Raw genomic sequence first — 16,837 nt, forward strand, 5'->3', positions numbered from 1 at the left:
GCCGACACGATGATTTTGACTATAAGCTGTTCATTACTACATGTAAATTCAAAACGTTTAAGAATTCTGCCAACGACATTCATCCACAAGCGTGGCTCCATCAAATCTCTCATTGTTTTCCTCCCAACTGGTCGTTAGAGCACAGATTAGAATTGATGTGTGGCTATTTAGAGAATGAACCAGCTGTAAGAATGCGATCGGTCATTCACGATTGTCATAGTGAAGGAGAATTTTATCATGCCTTCCTCTCAGCATATTGGTCTCAAGCTACACAAGACCGAGTAAAACATAGCATCATAATGATGAAACATTTCGAACAATCTGAATTTTCCAGTCTTGTGAAATATTTTGAAGACATGTTGCAAAAGAATCAGTACCTGTCAAACCCACACAGCCCCTCAGAACTCATACGCATTTGCTTAATCAAATTACCTGAACATTTACGACATATTATTTTAGCACGACGTTGCAAAGACGACATTGAAGCTTTTCAGTGACTGTTACAAGAACTGGAAATTGACACTGACAATCGTGGAAATCGCGGAACGCGAAACCAGGAACACAACGATTACAGGTCACATCCGTCACAATTCTGTGACGATAGAAACAATAACTGGACACGACAAGCCTATTCTTACAACACAAATCGTGACCAAAACAGACACCACCCATATGACAACCACTGGCAGAGTAGTAATAACTACAGAGAAAGATCACACTTCCATAGTAATGAATATGACAGAGATTACCTTAGAAACAGACAATATGGGAACCAAAACAATTATTATCAAGGGGGACAGAATAACTTCAGACGCAACAGTTCAGCACGCAGTTATGATTCAGGAAGAAATTCTCCACCACTTAACCGACAAGAAAGAAATTATGAAATCTACCGACGTGATGACAGACGAGATAATCGTAACGACAGACCTGAATTGAATCAGAACTGGCGGGACTCAAACAGAGCTGGGCACTTTCGACAACGTGAATTTGAAGAAGCTAGGTGTCCCAATACCAATAACGACGTGCGCCAACAAAGGAACAGACAATGACTCGCACCACAGGCAGCCGCGTCCGCCGGCTGGCTCAGAGAAAAATAACATAGACGCTAACCTTGGGAAAATTTTTGGCATTCCTCACCGACGTATACCGCATGATAATTCCGTTCAAGTTGAACCTCTGCGTACTAGGAAGAGTAAAGGTTTACACCTTAACTTTGTCTTTGCCATATAACTTTTCACTTTACATTGCTAGTATGCTTTGTCAGACTTAGAATCTGTTTGCGGTGTTTCTGTTTCATATCTGCACAGTTTTTCTGTATTATTCTGGAAAGTAAAACATGTTTTAGTAGTAACTTTTGTGGTATAGCTACAATGAGACAGCCTCTTTCGTAGAACAACAATACGTTACAGCACAGTACTTTCATCATCACAACAATAGGTGTAATAACTAAGATATCTATACGCAAAGCATTTCACTTTTGTTTATCATGAGGTAAGTACATTGACTTCTGCAGAACTTAGCTTTCGGAGGACGATAACTACGACACTTCCACAGAGATTATCTTACAGCAAGACGCACATTTAGCGCTACAGGACACGCATTTGAGTGATTAATTTTGTACTTAAGTCATTTATTTTTAAAGATATTTGAAGTACAATGATACAAAGGTTTTCCGTAATACATTTCATTCCATTCTTGTAATCTGTAACACCTGAGGGTATAATTACATTGATCCTCAGGGGGGTACATGCTTACTTTGTGTATCATGTGTTTGGCAAGCACAAGGAGCCCTAGCTAATATGGTATTTGCTTATACAACTTTACACATCGGTACCATATTCCTCTAACATATAAATTACATAGCTATCTGATCATTTAACTGAGAAAGACAAACTTTTTTTACTACATCAGTGACACATGTTTACGTAATTACACCGTTGGATAACTTCACACTTACGAAATTGCATTTTGTCTGTACTTTGTGAACTGTTCATATTTTTTCAGACCCATTGTGATATTATGAGAGCTTTGAATGATATATTTGGTATGGTCACGCTTTTAAAGTATGTTTGAAGTAGATGACACTATTGAAATGAGCAGAGAATTTTTTTTAGGTTTTGAAGTTATTGGAGGGAGCTATGATGATTTTGAGATGTGATTGATCTTTTATGATGTTATTTTTACGACGACGATGTGTATTATGCTGTTGAGGTATGTTTATGATCAATAAGCTGATGTTATATGAGGAATCTGATTATGCTATGTAGTTATTATGATGAAATATTGAAGACATGTTGATGAATATGAATATGTATATGTGTAATAAGGTAAGGAATAATGAGTAGTGGTTAGGGACTCTGGTTTGTGAATAAGGTTGTTGGAAACCAAGAATCGTACTTTAAGAGTTATGAAATGTATGTAAATGTGTGAATGTATCACAATGCCGACGATAATTTTTTGGACACTGTTATATCAATAGGATTTTGTTTCTAGATATTTGTAACGCAAATTCTTGACCTGTGAAATATTTTTATATGAGACTGTCACTGTAGCGGATACTGCTGTTGTAAATATTTCCGTAAGAAAGTTAAGTGACCACCTGCACGTAATGCGTCGTGGGCACCCAGCTGTGTCAGACGCTGGGAGAACAAGTCATTAGTGAGTGCCTCATCAGAGGCACAGGTAGAAAAAAAGAAAGGGGAGGCCATTATCCTCGCTGTTGACATTTCCTTGTTGAAAGCATACTGTGGAGCTCGTAATTTATGATATTTACTGAAATGCGTAATGAAACGATGAGAAACATTTCACGGCTATTGTCTTGCTAGTTGAGAAAAATGCCATATGTCTTGCTTTATGTATTTATTTACACATTTTGTTTAATATCAAGTTTCTAGCTGCACTGCAGCATTGGTTAAAATAAAATTTTATATATGTACTAATATAAATATTTTATGCCTACAGATCCAGTAAATAATTTTATGATCTATTCAAAAAAACGAAGGAGTATAAAAAGACGTTTCCCTTCACAGGAATTGCATACGGAATTTTCTTTTCAACTACTTGGTAATTTTTTTGGTAGAGTAAGTTTTTGTGATACATCACTCTAGTGTTAAGATGTGATATAGGTATTAAACATGGCCATTTTTACTGTAATATTTTTTCTGCTTGAGCTATGTCATGTTTAGGTATAAGTTACTGCTGTTTGCCAGGCATAGTATTACTGAATATCACTTTGTATTACTCTGTTAAGCTAGTGTTACTACTGATTTATTTTTCTTGGTGCTGCACATTGGCGCATATTAGTTGTAATGTTGCATTTTCTCTGTTAATTTAGATTTACTGCTGCTGCCAATTTGAATTTTTTGTCATTGCTGTTTGTGTTAATTGTTTTGTGCTGCTGCATTGCCTTGTCCCTTAGTTTAGCATCTGAGCTCAGTAGATTTAAGTTAGCTTAAGAAGGGGTAGACTATATAAGAGAATGAGTTGCGATGAATTTGAAGAAATGCACTGAGAGGTTATGCGAGAAAAATACAGAAAGCATCTTGGATAGGATTTTTTTGGTGGAAGCAAAGGTTGAAATAAGACGAAAGATCTATGGAATGAAGTTTTGGGTTGGACTGCAGTACCGAATGTTACACTGAAAACGAACCCTGTCCTTTCCTTTTGTGTTATCCCACTATGTGTTTGTGTACACTTGTGTATTTGTTTTCTTCCTGTCTCTGTGTAGTTTCATAGAAGTTTTTCTTCTTCTAATATTAAGCTACATTCACTATGATGAGGAATACTGTTCTCTCAAATATAATTGGCTTTAATAATATGTTATTTACCTTGTAAATATGCTTATACATTATTTATTCTGTTTTGTTTTAATGCTCATGTGTGAAGTTGATGTTTCGAAAGTTATTCTGATCTTTTATGTATGTACTCATGTCATAATTCCTGTAACACTGATGTATATGTTTATTTCTATTCTTTTGTAAAGCCTGTACTACAAATGTTATCTGTATTGTTATGTTCTTTAATGATGTATTTTGTACCTTTGTTATTGTATTCTTATGTTATAAAATTGTAATTGACACCAGCTCATCAAATTAAGTAACTTGTAAGCATTCATTTCACTGCACACATTTCTGTTGGTCATAGTAATGCACAATATGTGAGAAGTTGGGACTGTTAGTGTTTGCACGTGTGTTACTAATTCAGCAAGGGACTGGATAACAGCATTGCTGGTTCTAAGGACAATTCCAAAAACTTTGTGAGTGTGCAAGTGGTGGTTTATGGACTTGCTATATTCTCCGCAAGACTCTTTGATGGTGAATGTGCACCTGCAAAGTCGCAACAGATGGCTGCTGGCTGTCTCTACATGGACTACAGTGGGTCTGCATCTTTGATGACCCACCATTACCATTATTTCTACAAGGACTACAGTGGGTCTACACCTTTGCTGACTCACCAGTACCATTATTTCTACAAGGACTGCAGTGGGTCTGCACCTCTGGTGGCCCACCAATACCATACTCTCTACCAGGACTACAGTGGGTCTGCTCTGTGATGACCTACCTACCAATATTCCTCAAAACGTCGAATGACTCTGCTGTGGGTTTGCTCTGTTGTGGCCCATTACCTGTCAGCATGTCAAGAGTCAGCACTGTCTTTCCGTTGGAAGGACAACACTACTTCTTCAAGACTGTATGGAAAACTACTTCCGTGTGCATTGTCTTTTACTGCTCAGACTTTGAGAAAAACACTGCAATTTTACTGTGATGAACAATCTGGACTGTCTTTATGGACTGTGAGAAAATTTTAGCTTTTGACCAACATTGTATCAATAAGTGTGTGCATTTGATTTCTTTGTTATTGTAATTATGAAAAATTTTATCAAATCATTATTGGCCACTGCCCAAAACAATTTGTAAAATTTTTTGTGGGGAGCATGGGGGCTATGTAAGTAGGCTGTTTAGATTTTTATATTGGTAATGCCACGTAGCGCTCTGTAAGAAAATCACTGGCTGTGCTGTGTGCAGTCTGTGACTAGTTTGCATTGTTGTCTGCCATTGTAGAGGGGCAGCTGGATGTTAACAGCGCGTAGCGTTGCGCAGTTGGAGGTGAGCCGATAGCAGTGGTGGATGTGGGGAGAGAGATGGCGGAGTTTTGAAATTTTTCATGAACTGCTATATATATTATTACTATTAAGGTAATTACATTGTTTGTTCTCTATTAAAATCTTTCATTTGCTAACTATCCCTATCAGCAGTTAGTGCCTTCCGTAGTTTGAATCTTTTATTTAGCTGGCAGTAGTGGCGCTCGCGGAATGTATTAATTTTCATCGCTCCAGTAGTCATTACATTATCACGCAATGGGTAAATAATTCTTTCTTTCTTTCTTTGTCACTGTGTTTTGTTTCTATCGAACTGCAGATGATACAGCGCTCTACTGTCTGCTCTTCTCATCTGAGAGTGTGTACCTGCCTTTAGTTTTACGAACGAACGTGGAACGCCACATTCACGTTCAGCAGAAAGTCGAACAGGAAGTACGAGCTGGTCGCTCAGGGAAAGAATTGAAGAAAATGAAAACTTTAGCTCTCCAACAAACCCAGGAAAAAATGCAAGTGTTCTACCACCTACTTAATTGACATTAGAAGACTTATGTGGCGAGATGGCGCATAAATTCATACGCGTTAGCGTAAATTCACTTGCATTTCTTCAAGACCAGACCCTGATTTCTATATGTCGTCAACCACGTGTCTGCTACCCCTGCACTCGTACATACGTTGTGTATATTCCCGTACAGGGGAGACATGTTGCCGGCCGGGGTGGCCGAGCGGTTCTAGGCGCTACAGTCTGGAACCGCGAGATCGCTACGGTCGCAGGTTCGAATCCTGCCTCGGGCATGGATGTGTGTGATGTCCTTAGGTTAGTTAGGTTTAAGTAGTTCTAAGTTCTCGGGGACTAATGACCTTAGAAGTTAAGTCCCATAGTGCTCAGAGCCATTTGATTCGGAGACATGTTAACTAACAGTCGCTTGCCCGGTATCGGCGGGTAAATGCGATGCTGCAGTGCCTGTGTTGTTCAGAAATACGGTGCAAAGTTTCTTCGGACATGCAAGCGTGCATATATGTATGCATGTCCGAAAGAACATTGCACTGTACTTCTGAAGAACACAGGTAGAATAGTAGGGGACTGACCGAAGAAAATCTCTATCCCGAAGCAAAACTTTGACCATTATTTTAGTAATACTCTTTGCACAGTAAATTGCCCTGTGAATCAGCAGCAAAGCTATGGATGCTAATAACTGTAAGTAATGTTTTCAATTGTAGCTAATGACGTAAAGAATTCCTGATACCTCCAACCATTCACTGTTAGGTTCTTTGCTTTTTCTGTACTACCGCACACATTGTTCCATTGCTTGATTAACGGTTCCTTGATACTTGAAGACGTTTGCTGTGAGTTGATTCCTTCTATATGTGTCATCCATTCGATTATGTAATTTTTCGTTAAGAACTGAATTTACCCATCTTACCTTCAGCATTATTCTGTATAGGCTGCTGCCCCTCTACGGGAAACATATGTTGGTCTGGCTCCTGCTTAGACGCCCCTTCCACGTTGTTGGATCTGCAGTACGGCTGTGTGCATCACTGAGGCACGCACGCCTCCCCACGGCGGCGACGGTCTTTCCGCCAAACAGTGTAGGTGGAGGAGGCATTGGAGTAATTTAGTGTACATTGTCGAATATTTTACTTGGTACATAAACGACATGAGGGTACAATAGATTCTCTGTATTCTCTGTTGCACTGATAATCACCAGGTAAAATTTGCTACTCTGATATCTATATGTCTACTTAATCGATTTAATCTTCTCCTTATACTCTTATATAAAATTTATAAATTAGTTATTTATATCTTTAAAACTTAATGAAGCGGTTACCAATGGGTGTAGCTATTCGGAACGGACGAAATTTATTTTTAATTCTTTGTAGGTATTTGGCATGAAGCCATAGTGAGGCTCGCGTCATGTAAGAGACAAAGGGTGTCAGGCCATACATTTAGGTTCAAAATGGCTCTGAGCACTATGGGACTTAACATATGAGGTCATCAGTCCCTTAGAACTTAGAACTACTTAACCTAACTAACCTAAGGACATCACACACATCCAAGCGCGAGGGAGGATTCGAACCTGCAACCGTAGCAGTCGCGCGGTTCCAGACTGAAGCGCCTAGAACCGGTCGGCCACACCGGCCGGCCATAGTTTAGGTCTAGATGGCAGAGAGCGCAGTGGCGGCATGGCAACGACGACGGATTCAACATTTTGGAAGGTGCCGATTCAAAGGTGTGCAGCACCTTCAGACTCACTGTTCCTGCACAACGATGGAAATTCTGAATTTTATTTTTCGTTTTCTGTACTGCTTATAGACCTACCGGCAAGAGTCGCCTGCAGTAACGTGTCACCACTGCAGTGAGTTTGGGTTTGTCCGTACGCCGGGCCCCCTACTGTGTGGACTCGGCCCATGTCGCTCGCTGGCCTCCCTCGCCCTGTGTTGCTGTGACGCCCACAGCCGGGCTGGCGGAAACTGGAAGCGGCTCAGACCGCAAACGGGATGTTAGCTGCCCGCTGACCGCTAACTGCGTGCTGTCACAGCGAGGACATGACGCACTTCCCACACACACACACACACACACACACACACACACACGTAAAAGCGTGGAGTATTCCTGGCGCACATCCGCAAAGCTCCACTTACGCAAATACGACTTGGAGGCGAGAAATCGCGATCCTGCGATAGTAGCTTCCCACTAATGGAGAGATTTACACCAAACATGTTAGTGAGACACGGCTCTATTCTCCCTTTGCACACAAAACAGCCACTGTTGAAGAAGAAACGAGAGAAATCACTTTAAAAAAAGCGCAGTATCACCAAGATCGGCGATGTTTTAGTGAAAGTCAAAATTTTGCCGGACTTCAATGCGGTATGCTTTTAATAGTTTCCACAACGGAAGTGTGTCTTCACATCTGGCATAAAACCCGCCAGTGTAAACGTCTCACCCACACATGTCGCGCGATCGCATTGACGGGGCTTGCAACCGGCAGGGTCAAAAACGCACTAATAGACGTCTACCATTTAACAGTAAATATAATGAAGCTGTGTTATAAGCAAAAAATGCTCAACACATTGTAGAACAACTTTTATTCTCAAAAGAACGAATAACTTGGAGCAGTGAAAGTTGTGTCAGAAATGATCAAATCAGTCATCCACATCGTACTCGAACATCCAGCAAACGTGTCTGTAACTGAACAGCCTACAACCACTGGGCTTGTCAAGAAATCACAGTGGGCACCGGCTATTCTTTGTTTCAGCTGATACAGGGTCAGTGATTTAACAAGCAGCCGTGTTCGCTATACTCCAGCATATTCTGTGTATCACGCTATGAAAGAACACTTCTAGCGACCGTAGTTATCTATTACGTTCACTAATAGGATCAGAGACACAAGTTTACGGAACAATCAGGTGAACAAATCGTCAACGCGGATGTAGCATTTCGGCGTCCACCGCCTGTGTTATTCGCGTCACTCCGGTTTGCACACGCGAATAACCCAACACTGACGCCAGTGTACAGAGCTCTAGAGGCCGCCGTTCGACGCGGGACTGCTCCGGCTGCAGTGCTGTGCTGACTGAGGCAGGCGGGGGCGGCCGCAGCGCCTCACCAGCTGCAGCGCCGGCCTCTGCTGCCGCCGTGCGGGGGCGGAGCGACGCCCCGGCGCCGACCGCTCTGCCACTGGGAGACCGCAGCAGCTGGCAGTGGGACAGCTCAGCTCCTTCACTAATACAGTAGGGATATGAGGTGAAAGTAACACTGCATTCACCTATAAACCCACTATTGAGACTAAACATCTGAACAGCTATCATTTCTTTCCTTCTGGAAGTTGGTATCAGTCATACTTAAATGCCGTTCCGCCGCGTCTTTTAAACATTGCAATATTGTATCGACGCTGTTCACTTGATGAAAGTTACTGAACACCGAATTCAGTACCTATGAAAGACGGAAAAGTCAAACTAATGCTCTTCCAGAAATCAAAACCAATATTTTCATTACAATGTTCATACGACAAATCAGGGTCAGACATTTTCGTTATGGAGTCCAAATGTTTCCTCTAGAGTCAGCCATGAATCTAACTAGTCAGCTAGATAATTTCTGCCTGACTGTCTGTTGACAATCTCTTGCTTTTTTACCAGACCAGGATGTTTCGTAATATCAAGCAACCAAAAAACTTATATTCTTTTCACAAAACTCAATTTATCCCTGATCATATTCATAACCATTTCATATATTCGTACATCTGGAAGGGGTCAAATTGTCGTCCTTTTACAGAACTGCCGCATAAGCTGCACGTGCTGCGCCACTCTGTGATGCTGTCAGTGGTCACGTGATCACTCTCGCACTCGCAGACGAGCTCCTGCACGCCCACGCAGCCCTGACGCCCGCCAGAATCGTCTTATTCCAGGGGCAGCGGCGACAGGGCGTACAGCTACCGCAGCACAGGTAACAGAGCTCGTGAGACCAGACACCTCAACACAAACTGTTGCGAACCACCTATTAGCAATGACACTATGGGCACCCACACTTCTAACTCCTCTCCCACCCACACCACAGCTTCGACTGGTGCCGCCAGGGCTTCTTTCAGCTGGAAGAAGGAATGGCGCGCCCTGGTCTTCAGCGACGGCAGCAGATACTGCCTGCATCCAAGTGACGGTGGTTTGTGCATATGACGAAGAGCTGGTGAGTGCTACCTCAAAGAGTGTACTCTTCCGAAACATAATGGCCTTACTGTGCCGTTCCTGGAGAGGACATGCAGAATGTTGTTAAACCTGCTCTTTTGCTTTTCTTGTAATAGGAAGATGGTGTGTTGTTCCAAGAGGATAATGCTCGCCCACATACTGCTCATCGAGCTCAGTGTGCCCTGCAAGACGTGTGGCAACTTCCCTGGCTGGTACGATCTCTGGACTCCTCTCGTCCAGCAGGTGTGGGATATGATGGGACGACAAGTGACAGGTGCGGCGTGTCAAGCGAGGACTCTTACACAACGACGTGACATCACGTATCCCAGGGCTGTATTCGCCACCCATACTATTGACTCGATGACAGAGTCAGCGCCTGTGTTGCCGCCCGTATTGGCTACGCCACTTGCTAATATGGATGTCTCAGGTTGGGTCGATGCCTGGTTCGTCCAACCGTGTGTGCTAGTGTGCTAATCGTCTGTATGTGTTACCACTTCATGTACTCCATATGCAGTGTTGCAACAATAAATCTTGAGTGACCTATTAACCTCCAAAAGCACCATTTTTTTTCTGGCAGTGTATTAGCAACCATGAGCGGCAACATTTGCAGACAATAATCCTATACTATGAGATCATCAGCGTCGATCTTCCACCTCTAGTCCACGCTCGTCATAGACATTAAATCACGAGTAACTTGTAGTTATAATAGATAACTTCACACAGAAATGTCCGTGGAAGCCCTGTAGGCTTGTTATAGCTCTACTACTGATGTGGCGACAATGGTTTGCAACTCATATAGGGTGAGGGGTTACAAGCTCAGGCGTCTAGGTTATAATTAATAAGTATTAAGGAAGAATATTAAAAAAATGGCAGTTCAAATTTGCCGAAACTAGTCATCACTGTAGGATCAATTGCGATTTCGGCAAATAAAGTTTTCGAATCAGAACACTTCATCATTTAAAGCTATAGAGAGTCTTCTACAAGACTCTCTCTGTGCCAGGTAATCCAATAGGTGACTTTAATTATAATGAATGTAATCCAAATAGAGATGTACAGGGCGAATGAAAAAGGAATTTGCAACTTTAGAATGATATAGAGATGTATTGAGATAACTTATAGAATCGGTAGGTGTATGATTATGCAGCAAACAACCTGCATGTACTTCAGTCCATCAGTGCCCCATTCCACCAGCAGGAGCGCCAGCGTTGTGCACAGTTAAGATGGCTGCTTTCACTGGTATGGAGCGTGCGCGCTGTGTGTCCTGGTACCATGAAACGAACTCTGCAATAACTGTCCTGTGGTTTCATTAAAGACCTTGCGTATGTTCCTCCAGTAGCAAACAATTCGGCCGACCTGGAAAATTTAATCTACACTGCCGTTGCTGAAGTTTCGCCCGATTTGCCGCAATGTGGGAAGGGGAAGTTGACTACCAGTGGGATGTGTCCCGCATCATAGATGGTAGTAACATCGAAACGAAATGACACTTTTATGTGAAACTTTAGCTTCTTTGCTACTAAATAACACATCAACCGACTCTGTAAGATATTTCAATATATTTCTGTATCATTCCAAAGCTACAAAGTCCTTTTTGACACACTCTTTCTTTTTAGCAATTTTCTAGAATGCTACTGTTGACCAAAGATAAGCTTCGTCCAAACGGTAAATCTGTGAACATTTGCCTTAGCCACACTCTTTGGTTTGTTTACACCCTGTGGAACAAGTGGGAGTTGTTGGCTGTGGAAAGTTTGCTTAGTGCTGTGTGATCAATTGAAATGGAAAACATGAACTACGTTCTCCAATGTGGTTTGTTAGCAATGGGTAAACTGGTGGATGTTTATTACTGCAAGTAATACCATCAAGCTGACCTTGGAGGGTAAGTAATTCTGGATACCTCGCCACATTCTGTGCTTCTTTCTATCGTCTTTTCTGTCCTTCCTTGGACTACATTTAGACATTAGAACAGCTATGCCACAGATGACTGGTCTCGTGACATTTTGTGAAATATCTCATGTGATAAACTAATAATGGGAGGCGCCGCCCAGGGAGGTCGGGCTCGAGGACACGATCTGAGACCGCGTTCCTCAGCAGCGTTGTTGAGGCCACAACTACCAATCATTCCCACTTTGCTTTTTTTCTCTTCTCAAAAGTTAAAAATTTTATAATTTTATATTTGTAAATTTGATGTATTATAATTTCGAGAAGTGATTACAACTGTATCTTATACAAAAAATGACAAAAGACCTCCACGCGGCAGTGCACGGGTAACGCTGCCCGTGACGTCAGCTGCGCAGCCAGACGCCGCGGTGAGGCGGGGGCCGAGTGCACTGAGTGGAGGGAGCACTGAGGTCCGCAGAAAGTTATCAGACGGCGGACCCTGGCTGTGCAAATGCAGGCTCGGAAAAGGAAGAAAATGCAGCCTTTGCTGCAGTCACTCGCGCCTGTTTTCCAGGACGCTTAGCACGATGCCGCAGCCGTGGCGGCTACCTCGGCAGTGAGCGCTCAGCCCCCACTGCCTGAGAGGACAGCGCCGGCCGCTACCGTCAGCTGCCGTCAGCCACCGAGGCACCCACTACGTGTTTTCACGCGGCTGCACAGACAAGTTGTTGTACTGCATTTGCGGCATTCTTAGTGGCCTTTCCTCCACGGAAAGCGAGCTGCCAGTAGTTTGTACCGCTCAGAAGCCGGTGAGTCGGCAGCTTGGCGCCAACCAGCTTTTCAAAGGCTTTTAACAGAACAGCCAGCAACCAGCTAGATCTATCGGACTTACTTAATTATAATTACCTCCGCGATTTTCCATGGCCTATTTCTAGACACAGATTACAAACGAGACATTAACATGGAGTTACCTCTGGCGCCAAAAGTTATGTAATTTTTTCTGATAATCCGTTAGGACATTGAGGTGTGCCTCAAACAAGACTATTTAAGGGTATGGAGACAACCTCATGAATACATGTCAGCAGGGGACCGACCGTTCGAGAGGCTGGAGGCTCAGGAATGGTGTGGAGCGTTTTCAGTTGCAGTGACATGGGACTCCTGGTATGTCTATATACAATTCTGATAGGTGACACGTACATAAGCATCCTGTTTCATCATCTGCATCCATTCATGTCCATTGTAAAGTCCGACTGGTACAGCGAGAATACACGCATTTATACACTGCTCCTCTTACATTCAGATACCAGCACCTCAGTCTGTCTGTAGCAGTCGCTAAGATGCAGTATAAATCATCCAAATTCCCCACACTCGAATGTTTTATTTAAATGCGCATATCCCCTGAAGTTGATTCAGTCATAGCTTCCCTGTACATATGCACTGTTGAAACCCTCCTCCCATACATTTTAAAGTCAGTTGGTGATTGTAATGCACCACACTCTGTTGTCATCTACTTCTTTGTATACTCCCTCATGCTGCACAGATAGTCCTGTGATGCCAAAAACACGTCGAAACTTTTCCATTTCTGGACCTACACTGACGCTTTTAGATAGACTAACAGTCAGAGTATATGTGTTGGTGAAAAACAGTACACTTCTGCAACTTAACTGAGACTTGCCGACTTGAGGAACTTCTGATCTCTGTGTGAAATAGTTGAAAGACTGCAGGTCTGATAAATCTGGAAGATACTCTGTGGCTTGTTGCTGCATTCCAGCTGGAGTTCATTGGCCTGGTGTAAAAATACATAGGTGTTGTCGAGTATGTTTGGTTTTTCGGCCCATCCCTGCTGACTGCACTTTGTGACGTTCTTTTCACTATAAAGACCAGAAATGATCTTTATTGGGCGAGAACAGTGTCGGGGAGGGGAATGTAGGGGGATTGGAGTGGGGAGGGAAGGGTGAGTGGATGGGAAGGCGACATACGGATATGTGTGTGCTGTAATATGACACCGGAAGAAAAGTACTGACAGATCCTGAGGCAGCGATTTCGCTCGTGCAGTCTCTTAACGGATGAACGCAGAAAAGATTTCTAGATATGGGAGTGGAACGCAAATTTCATAATAGCAGAACCCCTTACTTTCCACTCGACAGCGAGTGTTCATGAGAGACAAAGGTATCGCCATGAGTGCGGCAGAACATAATCTGACAGACAGGATGAGCTGATGATGCTGTGGTGTACAGGAACGTCTAAGTGTTGAGTGACTGTAGGAGGGTACAAGATGACTTAAGCAAAATTTCTAGTTGGTAAGATGAATTATAGTTAGATCTAAATGTAGAAATATTTGAATACAGATTTAGCAGCGCGCTGCTTGACATTCACGTCGATGAAATATCTAGGTGTGACGTTGCAAAGGAATGTGAAATGAAATGAGCATGTAAGGGTGCAGCGGAGAAGGTGAATGCTCGACTTCGAGTAGGAGAATTTTAGGAAAGAACGGTTCATTTGTAGAAGACAGAATATAGGACACTAGTACAATCCGTTCTTGAGCACTGTTTGAGTGTTTTGGATCCGCGCAAGGTCTTATTAAGGAAAGACGTCGAAGCAATTTAACTGTGCAGCCAGAGTTGTTACCTCCAGGATCGAACAACATGCTAGTGTTATGGAGGTGGTTTGTGAACGAAAATAGGAACCCCTGTAGCGAACACGATATTATTTCTAGGAAAATTATAGAGGAAATTTAGAGAACCGACATTAGAAGCTGACTGCAGAACGATTTCACTGACGTCAACGTCCATTTCGCTTAAGGAGCACTAACAGAGAAATTTGGGTGTCTGTGGAGTCATGGTGAAGAAGTTGGATCTAGAGAAGATAAGATCCAACAAAGAGCGAATTACAGAAATGCTGTCACTTGAGTTTCTAAACACATTAAGAGACAAAGAACCACCTGATAATGTCAACGAGTACTGGCATATGCTGAAAGAAGAAATCATTAAAGCAGAACAGCAAAATATAGGATATGTAAAAGGGAAAAGGGAAAAGAAACGATAGGTCACACAAGAAATGATTTCTAATGTGGAGGAGAGAAGAAAATTTAAAAACAAGAACACTGAAGATGCAAGAAAGATGTACCGAAGGTTAAATAATGAACTGCAAAGAGAAACAGAGCAGGCTAGGAAAAAATGGCTAAGAGGAATGTAATGCAATCGAAGAACTGGACAGGAAGGGAAGATACGACTTACTGTACAACAGAGTAAAGACTATGACATGGGATAAAAACAGAGCAGGAAGTGCTACTATGGAAATTTTGAGTAAAGACGAAGAGGTAGGGTACAAAGATCGTGACGATGTCCTCCAGCGATGGGAAGAATATCTAAAAGAGCTATATGACACAGATCGCAAACCAGAAACTGTGGAACTTGAATTACTCAGCAGTGTAAATGATGACCAGAAAGGAAGGCCCAACCATCATAATGGAAGAAGTAATGTCTGGCATAACTGCAATGAAAAATGGTAAAGCAGTAGGTACAGATACGGAGAGAAATATTAAAATGCTAGAAACAAGATGAAATAGGGGAAACATTGAGGTTATGAATAAAATATGTGACAGTGGTGAATGGCCTGAGGACTTTCTGACAAAACAAATGATTCCATTACCGAAAAAAACAAGGAATCAAGAAATGCAGTGAGCACGGGACAATCAGCCTCATTTCACATGCAGCCAAAATGATGTTAAGAATAGTTAATAAGAGACTTTAAAAATTAATGGAGGAGAATCTTGGCGAGGAGCAGTTTGGCTTTAGACGGAATACGACTCTTGGGAGAAAGGTTTATTGAAAAAGGAAGAGACCTCTAAATGTGCTTCACCGATCTAGAAAAGGCATTTGACAATGTGGCTTGGGACAAGCTGGCGACTGTAATGAGAGAAAAGAGAGTGGACTGTAAAACCAGACGACTCATTATATCTTAATCAAAAAACCTCACTTAAAATGAGAGGAGAAAGTACAAACTGGATCGGACTAGGAAAAGGAGTAAGACAAGGACGCTGTCTATCACCTAACGTTTTCAATCTCTACTTGGAAAATATGATTGCCCAATGCACATTAGATGACAAAGGAGTAGAAATTGAAGAAGAGTAGGGTGTTTGAGGTTTGCTGATGACATGGTTCTTCTAGCCACAGGGGAAAAACAATTACAGGATTTAGTGGACACCATTGACGCCATTATGGAATGAAAATTAACACAAAGGAAACAAAAGTATGGGCACTAGGAGAAAATAAAGAAATAAAAGTTATGCTGAATGGAGAAATATTAGAACAGGTGCTAAATTTTAAGTATCTTGGAAGAAGGATAGACACCGACTGGAAGTGCACCACAGAAATGAAAACAAGGATAGCAATGGTAAAAGAGGCATTTTATAAGAAAAGGAGAGATCTCTGCAGCAGTGTGGACAGAGAACTGAGGAAAAGATAAAATTTTTTGTATGGAGTGTTCTTCTGTATGGCCTGAAACATGGGTTTTGAGGAATAAAGACCGAGAAAGGCTGGAGGCTTCTGAAATGTGGACATGGCGGAGTATGGAAAGAATAAGTTGGATGGACAGAGTAATAAATGAAGAGGTATTGAAATGAGTGGGAGACAAAAGACAGTTGCTAGATGCAATAAAGAGAAGAAAAAGAAATTGGATTGGGCATATATTAATAAAGAATGACGGACTGATAAAAACAGTTGTAGAAGGTTATGTAGAAGGGAAAAGGAAGCGAGGAAGGAGGAGATTTCAGATACTGGATGACATAATGGACGGTACAACATACCGCAGCCGTAAGAAGGAGGCAATGGATCGCAGAAAATGGAGAGGCAAAGGACCTGCTAATGTAGCAGAAAATTGATGATGATGGAGGCATAAAGAGAGTCGCTTTTCCCTCTCTGTATTTACGAGCGTAACAGGAAAGAAAATGACTAATGATGGCGCTAGGCAACTTCCACCATGCACCATATTGCGACTTACGGAGTATGTGTGGAGTTGTAGATGTACATCTGCATCTACACCAGTACTCCGCGTGACACCCGGCGGTGTGTGGCGGAGGGTTCTTCTAGCATCACTAAGTGACAGTCTCTTTAGTGGGCTTGTCGCTTTGTCTAGGTGTTCTTCAAACAAAACACAGTCTTCCCTACAAGATTTTCTATTTGATCG

This window comes from Schistocerca piceifrons, unplaced genomic scaffold, assembly GCF_021461385.2.
Source record: "Schistocerca piceifrons isolate TAMUIC-IGC-003096 unplaced genomic scaffold, iqSchPice1.1 HiC_scaffold_2510, whole genome shotgun sequence".
Taxonomy (NCBI): domain Eukaryota; kingdom Metazoa; phylum Arthropoda; class Insecta; order Orthoptera; family Acrididae; genus Schistocerca; species Schistocerca piceifrons.